This window comes from Strongylocentrotus purpuratus, unplaced genomic scaffold (genome assembly GCF_000002235.5).
Source record: "Strongylocentrotus purpuratus isolate Spur 01 unplaced genomic scaffold, Spur_5.0 spur5_scaffold_7, whole genome shotgun sequence".
Classification (NCBI taxonomy): Eukaryota; Metazoa; Echinodermata; class Echinoidea; order Camarodonta; family Strongylocentrotidae; genus Strongylocentrotus; species Strongylocentrotus purpuratus.
This window is the reverse complement of record NW_022145613.1, coordinates 9071232-9095797: the sequence shown is the minus strand read 5'-3', so window position 1 is coordinate 9095797 and position 24566 is coordinate 9071232. Positions and strand designations below refer to the sequence as shown.

Below are 24566 nucleotides of genomic sequence, written 5' to 3'. Positions count from 1 at the left end.
GGGAATAAAAGAAACGTGCGGCACGGCGTGTGATTGGCAGGTTACACGTGGGTCTTGTCAACAGAAGGGCGTGGCCTAGAGTGCCTTTCTTCTCATTGGCTTACAAACAATCTGACAAGAATAATATTGCGATATGCGACTAAAATGAAAGGATTTCTTTTTTTGTGTGTGTGCGTACCCATACCGTAACTTGCACTCCATTGCTGTATTGTCAGAATAGTAATATTGCCAAATCTCATTTACACATAACATAAATCATTGGGAGATTTCTTAGTTGAGAGGTATGATTATCAATGCCTATGCTCGGTATACCTTATTATTTGAACAAAGGATACGCGGAAAATGAATCATAATGTATTCAAATGAGTATTGGTAATAGGCATATTCATAGTAAATACTTGCCTCCTAAAATAATGATAAATACGAAACGATATTGTTTTCATGGAAAATTTACCACTTTTATTTCAATGATTTTCCATTTTGCCGTATGCATCTTTGTGACATGATTTAATTTTGGATAAACACACACATTACGCGATGCTATAAAAACCACAGAAATTCCCAAAATTACTCAAAACATATGTAGTGAAATAATCCTGTTCCTTCGAGAAAAAAAATGTTACCGGTTTTTTTTTCTCCCTTTCTTTACTAAAATTCTGCAAAGAGATTTAAGGACATGGAATTCGTTAAAAAATTGTACAATTTTCTTATTTGTTCCATACATTATTCTCATGCTAACAATACGTGTAGAGAGTAGTAAATCATATCATATTTTATGTTCTGGCCATTCAAAGCAGCAAGCGCATTGACGCCATTCATATATTGCGACGAAAATATTTTCTGTCCTCTAAACAGTGTTCTGAAAATTATATTTGAGAAAGATGTCGACAAAATAGAAATGTTTAATGAAGGACTGTAACTTCAAATTCTGTCTCAATTACTTTTAAATCATAATGCCCCAAACATAAGTTCTCAATGTACAGAATAATCATAAATTCTCATCGTGTATCCTGTCTTCCCCGGATATGCTTCAGTCTTAAAACAATAACAAAGGCACTGATAGATATGACCTATTTGGCCGAAGTCAACTTCATGTAAATTTACTTTTTTTCGAGAGAGACCTCGAATGTCATCTCAATTTATGAAACTAAATTCTGGTATTTATCAATTCAAAGAGGACTTCAGAAGGCCATTATGTGCGAGTGGGAAAAAAGTTAGAGTGTGAAAAAGACAGAGAGAGAGAGAGAGAGAGAGAGAAATGAAGAAAAGTGCGTCGGTACGGCTCATGACTGACTGAAAATTAATTGCAGAAGCAAGAAAACTATGCAATCAGTTAGAATGCAGTACACTACCAGCAGAAACCCCCTCCCCCAACAAAAATGGAAGAAGAACAAAAATGGAGCAAGGAAAAAAAAAACTTCAAGAGAAAATAGAGAAGACACCTAAGACAAAGAATAATGTAGCGCATCATAATTATATCTGCATGATTATAATGCAAATATTAATGTTGAGATAAAAAACGATCTAATATAAAAGAGATAATGACAAAGACTTGGAGAGAAAAATAATATTCGACGTATGAATCAATTATTTATAACAAAGGAAATGGAAAGTGGAACAGAATGTAAGAACAAAAATAACATGGAAAGAGGTCAAGTTTGAAAATAAATCAATACCAAATATGTAAGGAAAACAGAATTGCGAAGGGAGTGATTTTTTGTCTTTTTAGCTCCCGTCTCCCTATTTTCCAGGGATTTGGTATCAATTATTAAAAAACAGAAGGGTGTAGACACACTGATTGCAAACAGACTAACACGTGCGCATCCCGCATGGAAAAGCGAGTAAAATTTGCACGTGTTCATATCTCTCGTCTATGGATATCATAATAACAGAGATGCGTTCACACTGGAGGCAATATCACGTTGACCTTCTGACCCGAAGGCCAAGTTGATTGAAGTCTATGGGCAGGTTGTGTATTAAAACGTGCAGTGGCGCGGTCAGTTTGCCGATTGGTTGCGAGTGGTGGCTGTGTGAACGCAATGTGCATGCAGCGACGGTTCACCTAATTAATATAAGGGTAATAATGATTGTGGTGGAAAGTATCATGACTTTAGGAGAAAGTCGGGTAAGTTCTCTTGATTTTCAAAATAAAATCAAGAATTGAGTGGAAAAATTTAGCATGCCTGACCTATTTAAATGTACAGTATATGGGATATAAAATAACAATGTATATATATATATATATATATATATATATATATATATATATAATATACATATATATATATATATTCACAAAAGTAAGGTGAGTTCCCCTCCCCCTCACACATACATACACACACACGCACTTAGGCCAATCCATTTTTAAAGCCTGGTAATGGGGGTACGATTCTATACAACTAAAAAAAAAGTTGCTAACAAGAAAAAAAATGAATTATCATATTTTGCAGGTGCCCCTTGGGTCGAAATATACTTCCATGCATTTCAGGTATGCCAAAAAAAAAAATACGCTAGAGCTCATATCCCTATCATAAAAGATATTGAATTTTCGACTTACCACTTACCATAAGCACATTATATGAAAATAATAAGCAGATCGCAAACAGCAACAACACTGTAAACTAATGATGACGCCATCTTTCGGGGCGGCAGAAAGAGAGAGAGAGAGAGAAAAAAAAAAGTGTGTATAGGGGGGGGGGGTAATTCCTACCCATTAGCCTATCATAACTTTGTTCATTATCAATTCCAGGGGCTCTTATTTGTCTGCTTTAAAGATTTTGGGGTCGATTTTTTAATTAAGGTAGACTCGCTCTTCCTGTTTAAGTAGCGCATACGGCCCATCTTCCCAAGGGGACGATGCATGGTGGACGCATTGCAGAAGAAGGCGCGGGCTTGGGTCACTTTCGTCTTTTAAAACAACTATAAAAAATCAGTCCTCTTGCAAGTCGTTGTAGTATGATGTGATAAGCAGTTACCAAATCCTGAAGACACTTATAAGTAGAAGCAAAATTAATATAAGGACTGAGATGAAAGAAAAAACACGCAAGCGAACAGAGCAAAGAGATTTTGACATGTAAATTAAGGGATCATTGCAACAACATAATTTGAGATATGGTGAAGAGATCCGTGATCGAGTAAGGAATATGATGATGATTATTAAAGGAATGAGGAGTATAAAATCGAGAGCTATGGAATATCCCTATTGGGCCACGCCACACGTGGCCTTTGTCCGACTTGTGTGTGAAATGGCCATTGACCTTTGCTTTAGTTCCATGGTAGGTTTTAGAAATGAAGAGATGGGAGAGAAGGACAAGGGCGCACGGTAATTAATATTATTTTGATGGTATTATGTTCATAGTGAACGCATATTTTAATGTCGTAAATTGTAGTCTATTACGAGGGATGTTCGCTTTGTCTGAGATCATGTTATAGCCTTATATCATGAAAATATTCTTCCGGAACGTCAAGCAATGTGATATTATATTATTTGAAAAAAATATTTTCCCCCTTTTTTTTCTTCTTCTTTTTGATCAGGACTTGAGTGTTCTTTGGTATATCTTTAAAAAAAAATGTTCACTGACCAATTTCTTTCACCCAAACAAAGATAATAGCGTTATTCAACTTACTGTTTATTCTATACACCAAATAATATATGACAGTATTCCTTCACTCACACCCGCATTTGGTCACTTGTTGGAATTATGTAGGATTTGAAAAGTTGAAAGGGCGGATCCAGGACTTTTGCAGGGGAAGGGAAGGGGGGGGGGGGGAGGAGGGTAGCCCAATTCTGAAAATCAAGGGGACATAGTTTGATTTTGTAGTTGTTGTTTTCCTTGAGGTTTATGTCAAGATGAGGGGGAGGGCACGAGCATGTTGTGCTCCCCCCCCCCCCCCCATCAATCCGCCAATAATTGGTACTGACTTCGGTTTATATCGGATAAAATGAACCCCATGCCAAGCCGAGGTATGGTATCCGCCTGTCCACACCTTTCTCATCTTTCGCACGGTGAGGACCATAATACCTTTCATCATCATCATTGATCGGGTATTTCTCAGATATGAGATTGAAAGTGATCTGATGTATGAAAGCTGAGCTGTCATCGAGAACACACTCACCTATATTAAAGAGAAAGTTGAGTTCTGGGAAGCAGTGAAAAATAATTTGTGAGCGTTATCATTCTTATTATGCAAGTGTGGAAGAACATCAGGTGAAACATGTTCCCTGAAAAGCATGGCTCTTCAAATGCCTTCATATTCTAAATATGTCATGTACATCGTAAAACTCGGGGGGTAGGTTTTTTACGCCACGTGTTCGTGTAGTCCCATATACATCTTTCTGTGTACAGTGTTTGTAACTTTACCAAGACTTGGCCAATTTCTTATCATTTTGATGATTCCAAAACCTTGCAATATACACACAAATTCTTATATGCAAGATGATCAACCTTTTCTGGTCGATACCACACCGTTTCTTTCACAATGCAATCGCATGACCAGAACTCAACTTCATCTTTAAGGGACCAACGTATGTTTCATGATTTTGACGAGCGCTTGGTATTCTTAAATATAATCTAATGAAAAATGATTTAAATTGACGGAAAGTGCTGTTTAAAACATACTTATATTACGTTTAGTGAATTGGTTAGTTTTAGTTACATATTAATGTCAGACCCTGTTTATTAACAAGGTTTGAGTAAACCTATATTGCTTTAAATTGTAACACCCCTCTTTGAATTATCCCTTTAAACCTTTTTTATGTTTCGACCACCTAGCTGGTATATGCCACTGGTGAAGGGAACAAAGAGACCCCTGTCCTATAGGCCTTGTTTATGTCAAAACCCAGACCACTTCCCTAATTCGTAGAGTACATAAACAATGAATGACCAGTGGATACATTTACTGGTACTCCCTTTGTCTTAGGGATAGGGAATATTGGGGTTGTTTGCCTGGTTTGGGAGGAAGATTGGCTCTCCCTTTGAGAGCTAATTTGGACACCAGCGAGACAAGTCATATTTTTAGGAGAGTACAAGAACCATATTCTTGTACTGTTAATTCTTCTACTGTTAAATATTGTATTCTTCGCCTGGTTGTCACCCTCCCTGAACAGGTAAGACCCACTGTTTTCTAATTCCTGTTAATTCATTGCTTAGGCTGTAATCGAATATTGCCTTTTTAATATAGTTGTTCATATTCACTATCATAAGTCTTTAGTAGTATTTTATTTGATAGAAGAAGTGAAATGAATTACATTCAGTTAGAATAGAATAGGATATGTTCTATTTCAGTATGTTATACTGCCCTGATAATTATTCTTAGTTTACACTAAGAAAGATGTGATATATTTTTATTTTCATCAACATAATAATTTGGCCTAACTCAATTTGCCAAAGTTTAGTTATGTTCTGAACTTTTCAATTCTATTCCAGTCGAGATGAGACTTGGAATATAATAGCTTAGGTTTTACTTTATCATTTCATGACATCGTTGTACAGTTGAGCTCATGTTTTGTAGCATAGTTATGTTGTGTTCTATACTACTCTGTATATATTTTATTTTTAGTTTGTTGTGAATAAGTTTAAGTTAGTTGTTATCAACTCATTCTCTCTCTCTCTCTCTCTCTCTCTCTCTTTCTCTCTTTCTCTCTATCTCTCTTTCTCTTTCTCTCTCTCTTTCTATTCATTCTATTCATGTCGGGTTATAGAATTACAATTATTATATCTCATTGTTGTATTAATAAGGGAGAGCTAATTTGGACACCAGCGAGACAAGTCATATTTTTAGGAGAGTACAAGAACCATATTCTTGTACTGTTAATTCTTCTACTGTTAAATATTGTATTCTTCGCCTGGTTGTCACCCTCCCTGAACAGATATCGGTCGCCCTGTTCAGCCCCTTAAAAGTCCTACTGTATTAGACGATCGGAACTGGTTTAGACTGTCCCCCCTGTTACCAAGGCAACGTTCTCCGCCCTGGCCATAGATGAACAGAAGGATTGATAGTTTTATACCTCAAGATAATTATAGTCCTTTTCTTTTAAACCTTGTAAAGTTATTTTACCTGTATATGTTAAGAGTTATCACTGTTAGTTTGTGAAGCCTTGCATGTCGGCTAAAGATTCCGCTGATATATATAACTATTATATGTTTATCAATACATGTTTTTATGTATTATACTTATTATTTGGATGAGTGATATTTTGTAGCTTAGCCTACCTTTGAGGTTAAGTGTTAATAAATCCTTTTCTTTTGGATCTTTCACTCAAACTACTCTGTGGAGATATCCTTATTTGTTTTTGTTGTTTCTTTAACTAAAATCTCCTGTATAAAATAAATCCCTGAACTGGGTGCAGGTGAACAAGGATTTACCTGTGACATTAAGATGATATAATTCTAGTAGTTCATGAAACACTTCTTTCGTAATGAATTTGAATTAAAAAACTTAAATGCCGAATGTAGGACTCTGAAATTTCAAGTACCCTGCAAGCAAAGAGAGGATTGGGGGGGGGGGGGGGGGGAGGGAGAGAGAGAGAAAGGGGGAATAAAAGAAACAGAGAGAAAGACAGACATAGATTAAGAGAGAGAGAGAGAGAGAAAGAGTGGGGAGCGATAAAGAGGGAATTAAGGCAGGAATCAGGACGGCAAAATCTAGATCAAACATATTGCATGGATTTAGCCAATTATTACCAAGTTTCTCAGGACCAACGACATAATAAGAGAAAACATAATCCTTACAAGTCTATCGAAATTGAAAAAGGTGATTCAAATTTAATATTTATTAAACAACAGCAATTACAAGCTGTTCTGTCGTTACACATCGCCGCTGTATATACCACAGTCCCACGTGTGTATTTTGGTGCAGTCACACGACCTACGCGTGACACACCAACAGTGCATGGTTATAACACTGATCTCTACGATTTATTTTCGTAGAGATCAGTGGTTTATAGTTATGAACTGATGATGAACCTGCCACGAAGTGTGTGTGTGTGTGTGTGTGTGTGTGTGAGGGGGGGGGGGGAGATAGAAGGGCCAATTCAAGGAGAAAAATCTATTTTCTAATGTAAAAGAGGAATATCACAACCGATGACGTCTTCGATCGTTTAGAACGGGTCTAAATATCCCGATACTGCATTTTAAAAATTGAAGAAATTTAGTGAGCATTCCAATCAATTATACCAATAAGATATGAAACTGGTTAAACGATGCATTTCATCAGATTTAATATCATACATTTGGAAATACCATTCCTTCCTAGAATTAAAAAATATTAATATACCGAATTTTAACAGCTTTTATATACAAATCGATAAGGGATTGAATGAACACAACGGATGACTGACTGGAGTATAAAGACAATACATCTATCGCCTATTAAATATGGCAATTCTTCCACTATAAAAACATGCCTTCAATTATCACATTCTGCACTTTGATCCCGCACAATTACACCCAATTCAGGAAAAATTAAACATCCTTAATTATGCAAGCTGCACCACGGCCGGAAATAATTGATGCGTATTAGACAAGATTCGGCGAACTAACAAATTTCATTTTCCTTCCATATTTTCACCTAAATCCTCCGTTAATTCAATGGAATGGGCAGCGAATAACCCTGAGATCGCTTTCCCACGACTATTACACAAAGCGTCCATGCATGATTTTTAAAAATGATTATTTTCTTTTGGGCATTATTCATCTTTGTTTCCGAGCGATGCGCTCTGCCAAGCCGAGATTACGCGTCGAGGAATCGCAATGCTATTCCAAAATTCCATTCAATAATATTTCATGGCAACTTCCAAACACGAAAGCAACCCAAGCTCAGACGAGTGAAAGAATCAACGACAAAAAGTCAATAAAAGAATATAGTTTATAAGATAAATATATGTTTGTGTGTTTCTCTTCAAACGAACAAAGCAAAAATACGAAGTGAGGTAGATTACGCAGTGAGAGAAATGAGATATGAAAGAAAAAGTCAAACAAAATTATTGCGGTATTTGACAGCGTAAAGGAGCTTGTCACACGATTAGATAGTCTCTAAGAACAAACATTATTAACAATTTTACAATACTATTCCTGGATTTGTATAACTTTATTTAAACAGATTTGCATTTTAACGAATAATGAGACGTATAATATCTCTAAAAAGAAAGTAATGATAAATATTACTGGTCAAACTATAATGTAAAAGCTCAAATTAGACAATCATCTTCGAAAATGACTGAAGAGGGTTTTGTTGCTACAGACTAAGAGATTGCGTCTAACGAATAAACACGGTAGTAGCCGACCGTGGGAAACTTGTGTAGCGGACAAAAGGTGCGATCGCCAAAATTACAACTCGGCTGGTTGTCGTCTGACGCGCGCGTGGGGCCGTAAAAAAATGAACTCACAATAGAATAGGCTCACGACATCCACGCGAACGAATCTCTCTCTCTCTCTCTCTCTCTCTCTCTCTCTCTCTCTCTCTCTCTCTCCCATCTTTCTCTCTCTCTTTTTCGAACTCATTATTTGACGTTTGATAGTGTTTCCCAGCGCTCTCTTACATGCCTGAACCGCAGAAATCAACACAGTTCATTCATAATTATCCCAAGATATTTGTCTATATAGGCCTACTGTTCGCTCAAAGCCAAACGATGATAATTACACTATTCATTATCTATACTTGTTTAAGTTTCATCTTTCTGTCTTTTTGGCTTTTCGACTCTCTCTCTCTCTCTCTCTCTCTCTCTCCCTCTCTTCCTCTCTCTTCCTCTCTCTCTTCCTCTCTCTTCCTCTCTCTCTCTCTCTCTCTCTCCTCCATGCCTCTTTACCCCACCCCCACTGCCTTTGGTAAAAGGTATAGTGATGCGTTATTATTTTATTTTCATTCTGTTTATCCATGGACATACATGGTTTATCATACATTGCGTCCAGTTTTGCAGTAATATGCATTAGGAAACAATGACAAAGTCATCGTCTGTCAGATTATCAAGAAAATATGTTTGGATCTATAAAGGCCTCCAATAAGGTTCGACCAGCCAGGTTGAATAGCAAGGCAGATACAGATTTTTAAATTTATTTTTTTACTTTTTGCTCCGTCTTATTCGGTGTATTTGATGAGAGTTCATTGACAAAATACCTTTAGTCAACTCAAATTCAAGTCTTAATTACTTTTATTTGTGGTTGTCTCTATGTCTCTGTCACTCTCTTTCTCTATCTTTCTACATCGAAAAAAACTACCCATCCACCATCCTTCATTTTAATAATTCTACTGTTCTCTTTTCCTCTACTCTCCCAACACACCATTTCCCCCTTTTCCCTGTAGATCTCATTTTTTATGCGCCTCACACTATACATTCTATTTTGATTATGTCTCCGATTCTATTTAGTTTTTATTATCACATTTATTTCGTCCCCTTTCAACATTTTCCAATTCTCTTCACCGTTACCTCTAGTTACCTTTCTCGAAATTTCGGCAACGAACAGTCTCCAAAATCCTTCCAAAGAATAAGGGCTTAACATTCTATTTTGAGAAAGAGATCCATTTCGTCTCATTCAGCACTAGGCTCAATTTTCGGCACAAAAATGCTCGAAAACTCGCGCAACTTTTTACGACCCATATTTCATTTTCATCCTCCAAATGAATCCGAGCATCTCTGTCCGAATCCCTCTTCCCCTTGTAAAGCCCGATGAGCTGGCCCTCCTAAAGAAAATCCTGCAGGGTGCGAGGGCATAAATTCGACGATCAACTGGTCTTAACACAACCCCCATGTGCCAAGTGTTTATCAATTTGACGAGAGATATGAATTTTTGATGCATATCCAAAACCATCTGTCTCATGCCCATCAAAACAATGTCCCCTCGGCAAAATTGTGACCTACATTTTGATTGCTGTGCTAATGAGTTTTAAAGAGAGTTTTTCGAAAGATATTAGGTGGCTTTAATGATGTCTCTTTTTCCTTCTAAACCAATTCTAAAACATAGAATCGAAATTACAGTCACGTAATTTATGGGCCATAATTAATATAATTAATTTCGGTTTTCTATTTTCCTGAATTAATGAAAGCCGAAAAATGTAGTGCTGCTAACCTTCATATTGTTTCACATACCAATGTCAATTTGATGAACATCGAACTACGAATATGAACAATTTGATATCGATGACTTAGTAATATTCGATTGCAAGCAAATAATAGCAAACAAAATCATGTTTTTGATGATGTCAATAATATTCAAATTAAAAATTCAAGCAGTATAATTACATATGGATGAGAAACAAAATGAGGACATATTTCATCGGTGCACTCACACAATTTCAGGCGACCAGTGACACCCCTGATGTCCAATTATCGTTTGAAATATCTCTATTTTTACGAGATGTGCAAGACAGTCGCATTCATTGGTATAGTTTTCTATCGTGAAGTCACGGTGCGGTTTAGCATCGCATGGGGGACTTTAGGGAGGGCAACAGGTTAGCGTTCCGTACGTCGCTAGCTGCCCTGGCCGAGACCTCACTATCATAAAGTTTTATACGGTAGACGAAAAACAACCGCCATGACTGAATAAACTACCACCAAAGGTTTTCGTGTTTTTTTTCCTCCTATCTTACCAAGTTTCAGCCGAGTGAAATACCCTCTGCGTTTTTTATGTCATTTCTAAACAAATCTGTGACAGGTTTATATTTCCCTTGCTATTGTCTTAACAATTTGAATGGATGACTTTTTCGTTGTCGGGGAACGGTTCAATTTGGACATGATAATGAAACGGGTAGTGTATTGGGATCATATGGAGGAATATAAATAGTGGATGGTGACAAAGAACAAAAAGAAAGAGGGAGAAATTGAGAAATAATAATATAGTAGGGTAGGTAAGAGAGGGATAGAGAGAGAGAGAGGTGGGAAGAGGGGGTGAGGGGGAGGAGAATGGTTTAAAACAGTGAATGAAAGAAGAGGCACATTTAAAGGATGTTAAAGAGATAGGAATACAGAAAGAAGAGAAATAGAGTGATGAAATGATCAGTGTGTTGGTTTTTCTTTTCAACTATATCTCGGTAGAGGTATACTGCATTTGTAGAGGAGACTAATTGCATGTGGGCGAAACAGAATGAATTGGAAAGGAGAAATGGGAGAGGAAAGGTAGCAAACGAATAATATATATAACAACATGAAATGAAAGGGTCTATATGGTAATAAATGAAAGCTTAAATATTTTTGGTAAACTTTTTATTTTGAACAAGTGATATGAAGTTAAGGAATGACACGGGGAATATTTGTCTTCTTTTCTCTGTTCCTGTATGTTTCTGAATCTTTATCCTTCTTCATGTCTTCTACCTTTCAATGAATCTCTCTCTCTCTCTCTCCCTCCCATAAGTAGTATTTTCATCTGTTTTCAATATCTGCCTCTCTTTTTTTAAATATATTTCTACCTCCTTTTCTATATTCTATGTTTTCCCTTTCTTTTCACAAACACTGAATCGTTTTTGAAGGGTTTTACTTTTTGTAATAGTGTGACCGTTTCCATCCACGATTCTTGATTAACTTTTATTGTATATTAATTAGTTTGAGTTGTTTGTTATGTTTCACCTGACTGCTAATAAAGCTTATTTATGCTTGTAAGAAAGCAACCAGGGGACCGACGGTCTTAAGTCCTCTCCGAGGGACTTGGTAATGAGGATTAATGCCTTACCAAAGGGCACTAGCGCATCGACTTGGTTTCGAACGTGGAACCTCCCGGTTATGAGACCACTGCTCTACCACTGAGCCATCTGTTATAGTATTTTGTTTAACAAGGAATCATAGATGATAACGATAATAAACTTAGAATAAACATATCAAAAAGATTCTGAATCAATATTTAATCAATAATGAAACCTGACGCCTCCATGAAATAACTAACTAGCCACCAACGTAGCATGCTAGGCGGTGGGACACTTCAAAACTGTTGTAACATCCTCGCATGGTCCGTTCCCATCTCAAGCCTTCTTGAGACATTCCCACTCGGCGTGCAACACTGCAATTCTGATGCAAATACACACTTTTTAATAATAGGCACTGCGTTTTCATTGCAGTGACGCATCAGTTGGTGTGAGAGCGCCTCGCCCAGTTTACGAGGACGCACCCCCTTGTACCGATGAAAAATTGGATGTGATATTAACAGACGTTAATGACTATTCCACTCCACGTTCAACGCCGTTTTGCAGGTGGCTTTCTTCATATCTAACCGTTCTACCAGACTTACTGGTTCATTGAGAAAGAAAGGATAAACATGATCCTTTCTTTCAACTTTTTGATTTGGGGGGGGGGGGGGGGTGGGTGGGGGGAAGGGATGCTTCATTTTCAATCTCTTGTATTTCTGCTTTTGTTAATGTTTTTGGACCGAGTAAATTAATTATTTGTGATAATTTTTAATTTAATTTAATCCCCCTGGCAGAACATTGTCGTGAACGAAAAAGAAATATAATTCTCTATTTTTTTTCTTTAGATAAGAAAATATTGTAATGAGTTGGATCACAGATTAACAATAAAAATAACTTCTCCTTCTCGTTCATTTTTTGGAATGATTTATTTCTATTTACAAACAAAAAATTGTTCTTAAACCAAATCGTGTTATACACGAGGGTAGAAATTTGCCTTAAATACACTTATAACCATTTTAAGGATTGAACAAATGAGAACAAAGGAAATATTAAAAGTAGGTTTTACATTCTAAAGCGATTTAATTTGAAATGCTTTGAATGTCTTATCCTTACTAATTAACAAACATTCAATTATGTGTCATTGGCACTCAATCAATCCGCTCTGCAGGTGGCCCCTGGAGTACCTAGCCCCCGTCCAAGTTTGCTCAGCATGCCCACAATCATTACAATACTACATCATGAAACATGATGAAATATTACCCTCAACATTTTACCCAAAGCCGCTTTCTCTTCATGTCTTTATTGAATCAGGAGTACATCATTAACTAAGCATGCTACTAAAGTAGCATTCAACACGAAAGAAAAAAAGTAATTATCATCGTTTCTATAGATTTTTTTTCTTCCTCTCTATAAATGATACATCTGAAACTTGCACGTCACATGATGAATATGAGAACATACATTGCACATGCCGTGGTAAAAATAATGTTGTAATTAATATTACGTGCCAATTTGAACGGTCCGTTGCGCAGCTGTATGTAATTTTTCATCTCGAAGTCGAATATTTTACCCGCTGGGGACTTCATTTATACATCCGTCATCATCTATGCGATCATTTTAAAGACAAAGTCTGTCTCATGCCCTCATGGGGGGGGGGGGGGGGATATACATGTAGGCATGCCCCCCCCCCTCATCACATAACTTTAACATCACTTAAAAGTTATGATCATGATACATTTAGTAGTAGTTGGCATATGATTATACAAATTAATATTTGAATAATGAATGGTACTACAACTGTATGAGCACAGCAAATATATAACTATCTCAATGTTTGTTTATATATTGGTCACTTACACACATGTAGGTTGAGTAACCATATTATTATTAGAATTGGCTCTAAATTAATAATATCTTGGAAATGACAAGAACAGCGCTCTTCAAATGCAAAGGCAACAACAACAATAGAACCGCTACGAAACGTGAATATTTTTGTTGAGCCCGTCTGCTTTGAAGATCGCATTTAAGAGTAAATGGGGAAGCGCAATTGACAATCATTAGGCAACGATCAAAACCACTTTCCTCTCAATCGGTAGAGCCTTCGAGAAAAACTGGTAAAACCATCACAATAAAACACCACATATCGCATCGGAAACTTTGCGTCAAAAAATCAGACGACCCCTTTTCACTTCAAGTCGATGTATGATGCAATAATCATAAAGGCGCGGTTAAGTGTGGCGCATAAAAGTTAAGTGATGTCAAATTAACGCGGGAAACCGTAAATATCACGAAGATGCGCGTGACCGCTTATCCCTTTCTCATCCAACGAACTGATTTAAATACCATGGATGGAGTTCAACTCCTTCTTTCGACTGCCATTGAGCAGGAGTAAATTGGGCAATCATTTTGATGCAAGCTCCAGATATTTTGGTGAGCGTGAGGGTAGTGCGATCATCCTAATTTGTAAAAATTGTCGCTGTGATAAAGGTTAACTGCCTATTGCGAGAGAGTGAGGTGATATCTGTCCTATTGAATTTAGTTTCGAGTAAAGGAGATAACAAGACGTGGACTCGACGCCAGAAAAGCTGATAAAACTGCGTTAATTCGTGACGATGAGCATATTTATCACAAATTAAAGAAAGGAGATATCTCATTTTATTGAGCATGGCCTACACAATTATGTGTCATGTGAAAGATGTTTTCTTTGTCTCATATTGCAGTATCGAAAACAACAAAGTTAATAAATGCTGTTTATCACTTATTTTAACTTTTACTATCCGAACGAATCTTAAGGATGTTATTACTTTTTGAAAAGAAATACTACAACATTATTCATACATAGCTTATCGAAGTAACACATAATATAACACATATAACATGTAATAATTTCTTAAAACGTTTTCAAGGTCAATTGGAGGGGAGCAGACTACTGTTTATCAATTATTTTAACTTTTACTATCCGAATGAATCTTAAGGATGTTATTACTTTTGAAAAGAAATACTACAACATTATTCATACATAGCTTATCGAAGTAACACGTACTATAACACATATAACATGTAATCTCAACTCAAGAAATCCAATTAACCAGCACAGTCTAATAATTAACTCGTGACAAAACGAACAAAGAAACAAACAGAACTGCATAAACCTTCCTCGAAGAAACCATAGGCTAATAATATTATATTCGACATGAACAAGGTAAGTTTGAATTAATAAAATGTTCGTGAGTAAAAAAAATAAAAAATGTTGCTTTTGTTTCAGAGGTTTTGTTTGTAAAGCGTTATTGATGACGTCAACATTGAATTATACTTGTGTCTTTTTCCCACGATGTGGATTAACGCTGTACTGCATGACTAAAACATCCCAGTGATAAACCGGTCTACATCAGATTTATATAAAAAAGCCCTTTTAAGACCAATTAATTAAATAATAGCCATGCACCCTAACCCGGCGATTTTATAAATCACGTCTCACTTTTGTCCAAATGATAGAAAAGGATTAAAAAGGAATATGAATGGCTGAGGGGTAGGATTAATGCTAATACTGAGTATGTATTTTCCCATCGTTGCCCGTACAGTGAACTGGAGAGCATTGACAATCATGCTAAATCGCTATTACCGAGCGACTTTGAAGCTAATTGCGTATCATTATTGAACAGCGCTTGAATATTACAACTTCTCTCGTTATCGCTCGCCCTCGTCTCTCTGATTTATATCTCTCTACTCTCTCTCTCTGATTTATCTCTCTCTCCGATTTTTCTTTCTCTGTCTCTTTCTGTATCTCTATTTCTTTCTCTCTCTCTCCTCCTCTCTCTCTCACTTTCAGGAATACAAATTGATTTCTTGTCATTAGCGTGATATGTAAGTTTCAAAATGCGAACAATATTGTCACCAAACATTTTACCGACAAAATCATTCAATTACCTTTCAATTTCAATGAGAACCATGGGGGCAATCAATTGATTCACTGCATCTCAGAATAACTAAACGATTACATAAAACAAGAACACATATTACCAACTCAAAATAGAAAAGCAGAAAATAAAATTATGTCACATCAAGGTGGTTTCCATATATTCTATATTTCAAGGAATTGTTTTTTGTAATCTTTTTATAAGGAAGTGACAAATGTGAATAAACCCAAAAGGATTTTTAAAGGAAACACAATAACTTGACAGAGAAAGAGAAGGCATATTTAAAAAAAAAGAGAGTACGAAAGCTCAAATTCAGTGAAGCTAGAAGACAGACTGACAGTAGAAATAAACAGTTTGGATTAAGCTTTGATGTACTGCAAGGGGGAACAATTAAAACAACAAAAGAAAGTTGGGACAAGAAGGAGATGGATCAAAACTGAAAATGCAAGGATGAAGACATGGAGGAAGGAAGGCTAGGAAGGGGAGAAAAATAGCTAAATACAATACATGGGCTTAAAGAAAGAGAGGGAGAGGGAGGGAGGGAGAGAGAGAGAGAGAGAGAAAAGAGAGAGAGAGAGAGAGAGAGAGAGAGAGAGAGAGAGAGAGAGAAGGATGTGAAGACAAAGACAATGAGAAAAGTGGAGGCAAAGTAAAAGAGAGAAAGAGATTGGCGTGTTTTGTGTGTTATATCTGGTTATGAGGTTGGCCTGATGGAGAGAACTTGATCTTACTCAACTTTAGGGTGCCTAAAGTCACAGACTTTCCCTCAGCACCCGATTTCACTTGTTTAATAACTAGAGGCGACAACAAGAGAATAGAGTTATATACTTATTTTGACGTGCACCATAGGTCTAAAACCCCGTTTCCCCACACCCTTATCGGGTTTAGCACTGTACAGCCCCGTGTACAGCACTCTTGATTTGAATTCGACTGTACATACACAGACGTGCAGCACCGGAGGGGGCGTATTTCATGTATTTCGGAGGCAAGATTTGTAGATCTGCGGCCCACACAGTCGCGTGCCCCATCCATCAATATTTTGGGCAACGAAATATTCTTGTTTCGTTTTGATTGGAAATAGAAATTGAATGCACAAGTTGCTTTCAAACATGTTAAAGATTGCGGCAATTGTAGATTTAAAAAGAGAGTAAGGGTGCTTCTAGGAACTCAAGAGTTCACAAAGGAGACAAAAGCCATGAGTCTGCGATGCTTTTTGTTATTATCCTGCTTTGTGTAACACATACATCCCCCCTATTACGTCTTTTTTTATACTCTTAACAAGGAACGTTTACTATCCCTTCCATCTCCTTCTATATCTCTGATATCACCATCATATCGATGTGATACACTTCCAAAACATAATCCTTGTCTCGCCGCTTACATCTTCTCAACATTATAGTTATCCCAATTATCAGTTCAAAGGCTTCCCCACAGCAATTAAATTCTTACACTTCGGCAAGTATCATTACCTACAAGATCTACTTCTGTGAAACGACCACTTGGTGAATACCCATCATCGCCTATTATTTTCTGTATCTGTATCGTGCTCCTCTTTATACTTCTTTGATATTTTTATGTCATCGCTGGTGTGAAGTAGGGCATTTTGAGCTCAGGATAGGAAACCTTATGCGCCAAGGATATTTTACGCTTTTTCTTCGGAAATGTTTTCGTCTGTCCGTCACACAAGTAGCGGCGCTGGAAGAGGCAAGTGATGAAGGTAACAATGGATGAATAGCTTACATGAGATGGATGGATGGAGCGACGAAGGAAGAAAGAAGGGAGAGGTAGAGGGGGTGGAGGGTTTACCCCTATGTATGTTCCATACTCGAATAAGAATGTCGATTCATAATAATCATCATTATCATCATAATTCTTATTGAAATCCTCCTCCTCATCATCACAATCTTCTTCTCCTTCTTCTTCTTCTTCTCCTCGTCGTGACCATCATCATCATCATCATCATGGTCATGGTCTTAATCACCACCACCACCACTACCACAACCACCACCACCACCACCACCACCACCACCACCACCACCACCACCACCACCACCAACGTCGACAAATTGGACAATATTCACAACGAGATTATTCTGTTACAGAATTCTATAATACCTGCCAGATACAAAGTCCTGAAATCCCAGTATAAACAGAAATATATTATTTGATTATGACTTTGTGGAGTATGTGAAGTGGACATAAGTACGACACACTAATGGAAATGCTAGTATTGCTTGCTATTGTCAGCATCTTCTTCTTTCTTTTAAACTTTACCTGTGTTTTGAAAATAGTCGCGTCTTCGTCTTAGTTTTTTTCATTTTCCATTGTTAAGTGTTAAAAAACTAGCCATACATATTTACGTGTCATTGGACCTCTTAATTATATTCAAAACCATATTTACTACTAAATATGGTACTACTCTGCTTTTAATATTATTTTTGCGATGACTATACTATAACTATATGCCTACTACAATCAATTCTCCACCTTCGACACCATCACCACCATCACGAAAAACCCTACCACAACTACTGCTGCTAATATCATTAATGCAACTAATGTTCCCACTATTCCCTCTAGAAAGTATCACTTTTACTACCAGCACTTAATCACCTATATCTAATCAATTTTCACGAGCGTGAAAATATTTTTCTGACATATAATACGCAGAAAAAGAAGTTTCGTTTTTGCATGTTCAGATGTTCAATCAACCGCAGCAAAATATGAAGCTGGTATGAATATAAATCAAAGTCATCAAGCCTACTCTACCCCCTTAACAAAGTGACCCCATACTCCGCCGTTGTATTCTACTGTCAATAAAAACGGTAAGGATTCTACATCGGTCTTTTTTCAGCTGCTTAAGAAAGAGAGAGGGGCACAGTGACGATGTGACTTTTATACTACACAGTATCTAAAAAGGAGAACGAAAGTAACCCAAATAACCCTTATACACACTGCAGTAATTTATTCGGCAACTACATTGATACATTTACATAACTAGACCTATAACAATTATATTTATAACAGCAGTGATGTGACTTTCATACTTTTTCCCTCTCAGTTGAATCTAGCAATATAAAGTATTTTGTCTTATTCTCAGATATAAATGTACTACGTAAACTTATTTTTGTTTCCTAGATAATTATCAGTATCCATTACTTGTATAATTCATTTGTTCTATTACATATTATAATACAGTATGGTTTATATATGTTATTTTTTATTTTTTTAATGGAATTTGGATTAAGTGGAAAAATAAATAAATCAAATTAAATACTACGCAGTCTTTGAAAAAGAGATAAGATAACAAAGCACCCCAAATAAACCGTAACAAACTGTAGTGATTTACTCTGCAACCCATAGTACAGATATTCTTGCGAATGGATTCAAAATAAGATTCGATGAATATGGAAAAGGCAAGACTAGAAAATACACACACGATAATGTACATTTGACTATTTGAATGCCACATTCAAAGACAAATGAAAATCATATTTTGACTAATGTTATTGACACCCACTTTAAGCATAAAACTTTAAAAACAGTGTGTTGCTGTATACCTTATTAGCTTCTCATATATTCTCATTTGAAATGACAGGGATGATACTATTATTTCTCAAAACTTACCTAACAATGAGAACAATTTTCTGTGGTCTTGAATGAACAAAAACAATTATGTTATCTGAATGTCTGTGTTGATTAAGTCACGACTAAGGTAAATATATTGTTCTGTTTCCATATTCCCTAATTGTTCGCACTCTATGACTACTACAAAATGTTTCCAATACTGGTAATAAGTTGTACCGTTGATGAATAAAACTGAAAAGGGGAAATGATGCCGGGTCTACTTTTCTTGGGACACCGTGTACCTATCCAGCCTCTCGTGCCTGCGAACAGGAAAACCGTATTATAGATACTGCTCTCCTTGGTTCACATCCACTCGCTCTCTGTTTTCATCCAAAATCAAAATCCCCCAAGAACCACAGAGTAGACAAACACATCAAAAGAAAATGGGAAAGAAAAGGTTAAGAGAGAGGGAGAGAAAAAAATGGGGGAAAGGAATACGGACGAGAAAAGAATAAGTATTCGCGTGCCCACTAAATGGCCCCTGGGTATTGCCTTAGAATGGTGAATAGGGGAATGGGGGTTCGATGAAAGGGCCTCTGTATATTGAAGCCATTCGCGTGGCCAGTTGTAGTTGATAGAGAGAGAGAGAGAGAGAGCTATAGAGAAATAGAAAGACATAGAGAGAGAGAGAGAGCGAGAGAGCGAGCGTGAGATGGGGAGTGTAGGGAAACAGAGGAGGGAAGAGAGGGGAAAATAGAGAGAGAGAGAGAGAGAGAGAGAGAGAGAGAGAGAGAGAGAGAGAGAGAGAGAGTTCGGGAGGGGACCAAAAACGGGTCTTTTGTGTGCGTGTTTTTCTGGGGGTTAATATTTAGGAAAGAAGTTGTTGAACAGAAGAAGAAAAAAAGATGATGGTGGAGAGAGATTGTTATTTTCTATTGGTCACCTCTTGTTCACCCTATACCTTTCAAACTAAGGATTCTATGATTGTATAGATTGGGACGAGGTGCCGTGTCCTCATTTTAAGGTCAAATCTTAAGCATTTTCTCTGCTTTTCTCCGACTTCTCATCCTGTATTTATTCATCTCCGAGATATTTCAGTTTTTGTCAGAAGAAAACGGGAAATGTCAGCTGCCGATGTTGATATCGAAAGTGTTGTGACGTTGTTGCTAGATAAACATTTCAATGACTTCTTGTTGTTATTGTTCAAAATATTGCAGACTGATATTGTTAATGTGGAATCAAAACCATGGAAAGAAATCGATATCAAAGCGATAGGGAAAGTGTGTGACAAATATTGCCATAACTTCATATTCACATATTCCCATTCAATTTTTAAAAAAGGCGCTATTAGCAATATTCCATTCGCGATCCAAAAAAATTGTTTATTATTAATAAAGCATAATCAATTGAGTTTGCGTTTCCATAACTGACAATTGTCAACTATTCTGAACATTATTTCAATAGTAAGTTATAAAAATATGATCCGATTACAAAAATCAGATAAATTAGGTTGCCTTAAAGGTAGTTATATTAATTTTATCGAACATTTTGATAAGAAATAATTTTCTCTTTGCAAAAAAAGAATAAAAAAGAATAGAAAAAGGTCACTGAGATGCAAAAGAATACATGAGACAAAGTCAATAAATGCACAATATTGCATAGGAAAAGTCGGTTTGGCACGGACATTTTGATTAGGATATGTTAAAGCCTCTCTAAAATGTTGGGAGCCCAACAGATTTGATGGCGAAAATTCACTTTAATTGCATAAAGAAGTGTTCAAAAGAAGATGTCATTTAACACTGACTTCTGCATGGATCTTCAGAATAAATGTGTTTGAATATTGGTGAAAGAGTACAACATTTAGGTTTTCTGTGTACAACACATAACCCAAGTTTTGTATTCTTTCATCAATATTTTGCCATCCAACAATTTTTTAAAGCAAATTTTGGGCTACCAACAGTTTAGAGGGGCTTCAAAAGAGACGGCAAACTTTGTGTGAAGTTTATTAAGCAACATCATCCTCAACAGGTCAGTGCTAAGCACACAGTTAAAGAGGGAAAGTAAATACGGAGATGGCATTATTTGAATTCAAAAGACGCGTGCCTCCATCGTGCCGAGAGGGAATAGCAAGACCATGGCACCCTTCTTCTCCCCCACCCCTCCTCTTTCTCCCGTCCCTCCCGTATCTTCGTAATCGTTCGGTTTTGAAGAGCGACCTCTATTGCTTCTACCTTCCAATGTTCTAGCTCATGGTATAAACATAATGAAGGGAGGTTGCTATTTGAGTACAGGTTTTGGTAACGTATACAGACATGATGCAATTTGCCTGTTCATTATTGCCGGCAAAGAGTGAAAAATAGACAATCATTAACGTTATCGTGTTTATTTTACTGTCCCCCTCCCCCCCCCCCCCCCGAACAAAGAGGAATCTTGATTTCTTGCTCAACACCAAACATTTCTTTAGCTATATATATTTCAGATGACAGTTTCAAAATTGTTTCAAGATTATTATAGTATTATTACACGCCGAGAAAACTTCAAAGTTATACAATATTTACTTTCAAATCAATTTAAGATTAAATCTAAATCAAAAGGAGCGGACAATGCTTTCCTGACTAAAAAGAATAAGTAAAATAAAGTTCTAAAACTTACAAATACATATTATTACTAAGTTCATATTTCTACAAGCAATGAGTTCTACCATTGATGAACGTGTCACACATAATAATTAAAGTGATGTCTTATTTAAAAACGATTGGCTGTATTTGAAAAATTTATAAACAAATTTTTCATAATTTATAAATTCAACAAGTGAAATTGGTCCACCGTAGCATGAGACAAGTATATTATTTCGAAATACGCCTTTCCAAGAAAAAGTCTTATCTTTCACGATGCATTTTCCATGTTTGTCAAGCAAACGAAGAAGCCAAGGTATAAAGAGGCAAAACATTGTAACTCGAGCGCTCTCTATGTCTCTCTTCTTTTAATGGAGGGGGGGGGGTCTTACATGTACATGTTCCTATATCTTAAATTTTAAGAGTATAGAATAATATGTCTATTCTCAATACTAATGGAGAATAGATTTTCTTTTATTTCGAAGCGAAAAATAAATCCTTTAAAAAAGGATATAATACCGGTCGGTTGGCCCGAAGCTACCCAGATAAACCTCTTAAAAAACGCTCGTCTCATTGTGAAGGGAAAAAAAAATCCTAATTTTTATTGATATTGATTCGATCAAGGGATGCGCAGAGGCGGCATCGAAAAACACCACTCCTCACAGAAATTCCATCTTAATATCTTCCTCTCTCATTATCATCACCATTCTCTTTCCTCCCCCTCTCTCTCTGTTTTGCCTCACATAGCAGATCTATTTCATTAGTGTCGGGTCTGTCATAATACGGAGCGTCTTCCAGCCCGGCGATGTACCGTGTTTTGTTTCAAGCACACCCGGTGGAAGCACGTGCTTCACGACGGCTGCTCGTAACCGATCACTTTCTAATAACTTCGTAAATAGTTTCAAATAACCGGGTGGAACTGAAATCTGCTTAAAACCATCATGATCTTTTACATCTTTTCCTGCGTTAAGTGCACAATCACCCCCATTTTTGTCTAGAATTCGATAAGAGAAGTGTTTTCATCCTTTTTTTCTCCTTTATATAAATCGTGTTCTTTTTTTTCTTATTCGATTGTGTTTTATTCGGCAAATTGAAGACCAATTGAACGGTTGTAAAGTGATTTGGATTACACTTCAAATGGTTGCTTGGTTTGACCATTATTACCTCATTGAAGCACCAACTACAATAATAGACCTCACAGAACACACTCTCTTTGATGATGATTCGTTTTTATCTCCAAAACAATTTTGTATCGCGTTTAAGAGTAATTCATCGCCTACCTTTCTCTATGAAGTATATGTGAGATAATAATCAATTTTTATGATAAACGAAATCATATTTCATGAAGTTTTCAAATTTTAAATCAATTGACTTTATAAACCAATCAAACGTTATATCATTTTATCAAAATATTTCAAATTTTCGCTTTCAAAATTATTGCAATTCCCGTTTAGCTACATGTAGTTACAACATCGTCGTGTTGTTATGCGATTGTTTAAATTCAATTTCAGTGTCGAATTCATTCCATTTCAGTGATCACAAAAATGAAAACTTGTTTACATCAGTTCAATAAAAAAATGTTTACATATCAGATAAACATACCAAGGCTTTACAAAGACAACTCATTTTAAATTAAAAAATGGTCGAAATAAACAAATAAGCAATGCACAAAAAAAGAAGCGGGACAAAACACTTTTCGCATTTGATGTCTTTATTATAGATTCATTGGCTCACAGACCTATATATAATTATATTTTAATGTAATTCATCTTTTTCCTTTATTATACGATTGAAAGTAAAAGTAAACGGCCTTGAACTTGATAAGAATCATATCAAAAGTACAAACTGTTTGACCCTTTTCAACTCTGAATTTAACAACCCTCCTCATGCATTTTGCAGATTTCTAGGATCATAGTAAAAGGTTTCGCTTCTATCGCTTATGTCAGATCTAAAACATAACACATCTTTGAAAAATAAGACAACAATCAACAAAGGAAATATAAGATAAGATAATGATATAAAGAAAATCGTTCTTTGTTAGATAATATTAAATACACGATGCACATGCATCTAAAGCAGGAAAAATTATGTCGTTTTTTTTTTCATCCGCTTTTTTTTTTATAGGTCACCTAAGGGCATGCCAGTGATGCGTGCTTAATGTAAGCAAAATTCATTATCTCCCATTTTCATCCTTGATCTGTTTTTGAACCCTGGATACTGGAAGAAAGGAAGAAAAGGCAAACTAGCCGCCTCCTCTTTTGTGATGGGAGTCGATTGGACCGCCTTGATGAACTGAAATCCTCCCATTATTACCACGATGGAGTAATAAATAGACACGAAATGTATACCCTTTTGGAGTTAATCACTTGTGAATGGTAGGAAGGATGCCCCTCTCTTTGCAAGGCGCGAATACAGAGTGACTAGAAAAATATAAATGGAGTGATTTTGATGTACAACAAGATGAGTGTATATTGTGCTTTGTTGTTTACAGTGATTTTTACTGGAACACCGTTAACTGTTTTACCAATGAACTTCGTATAAGCCATTATTTGACATACCCCTAAGGGTGTTTGAGACGACCGTTGCGCGAGCGCTGCGATCATTGCAAAATAGAAATAAACGAGAACTTGAGAGAGAAAGATATAGATATTGAGAGAGAGAGAGAGAGAGAGAGAGAGAGAGAGAGAGAGAGAGAGAGAGAGAGAGAGGGAGAGAAAGGGGTTAGAGAAAGTGGGTTAGAGAGAGAAAGAGAGAGAGAGAGAGAGAGAGAGAGAGAGATATTGTAGTTGAAAATATGAATAGGAATGAAAAGAGAATTGAAGAAAAAGAGCATTCACCCCAAACAGGTGTGACGCCC

At 36.5% G+C, this 24566-nt stretch overlaps 1 long non-coding RNA gene across 1 annotated transcript; it reads left to right on the top strand.

Moving 5' to 3' along the window:
• The first annotated feature begins 4669 nt into the window (after nucleotides 1-4669).
• On the top strand, nucleotides 4670-6263 carry LOC115920005. The gene is made up of 2 exons (XR_004062115.1): nucleotides 4670-5107; nucleotides 5870-6263. It is a non-coding gene; the product is annotated as an uncharacterized LOC115920005 (long non-coding RNA).
• The last annotated feature ends 18303 nt before the right edge of the window (nucleotides 6264-24566 follow it).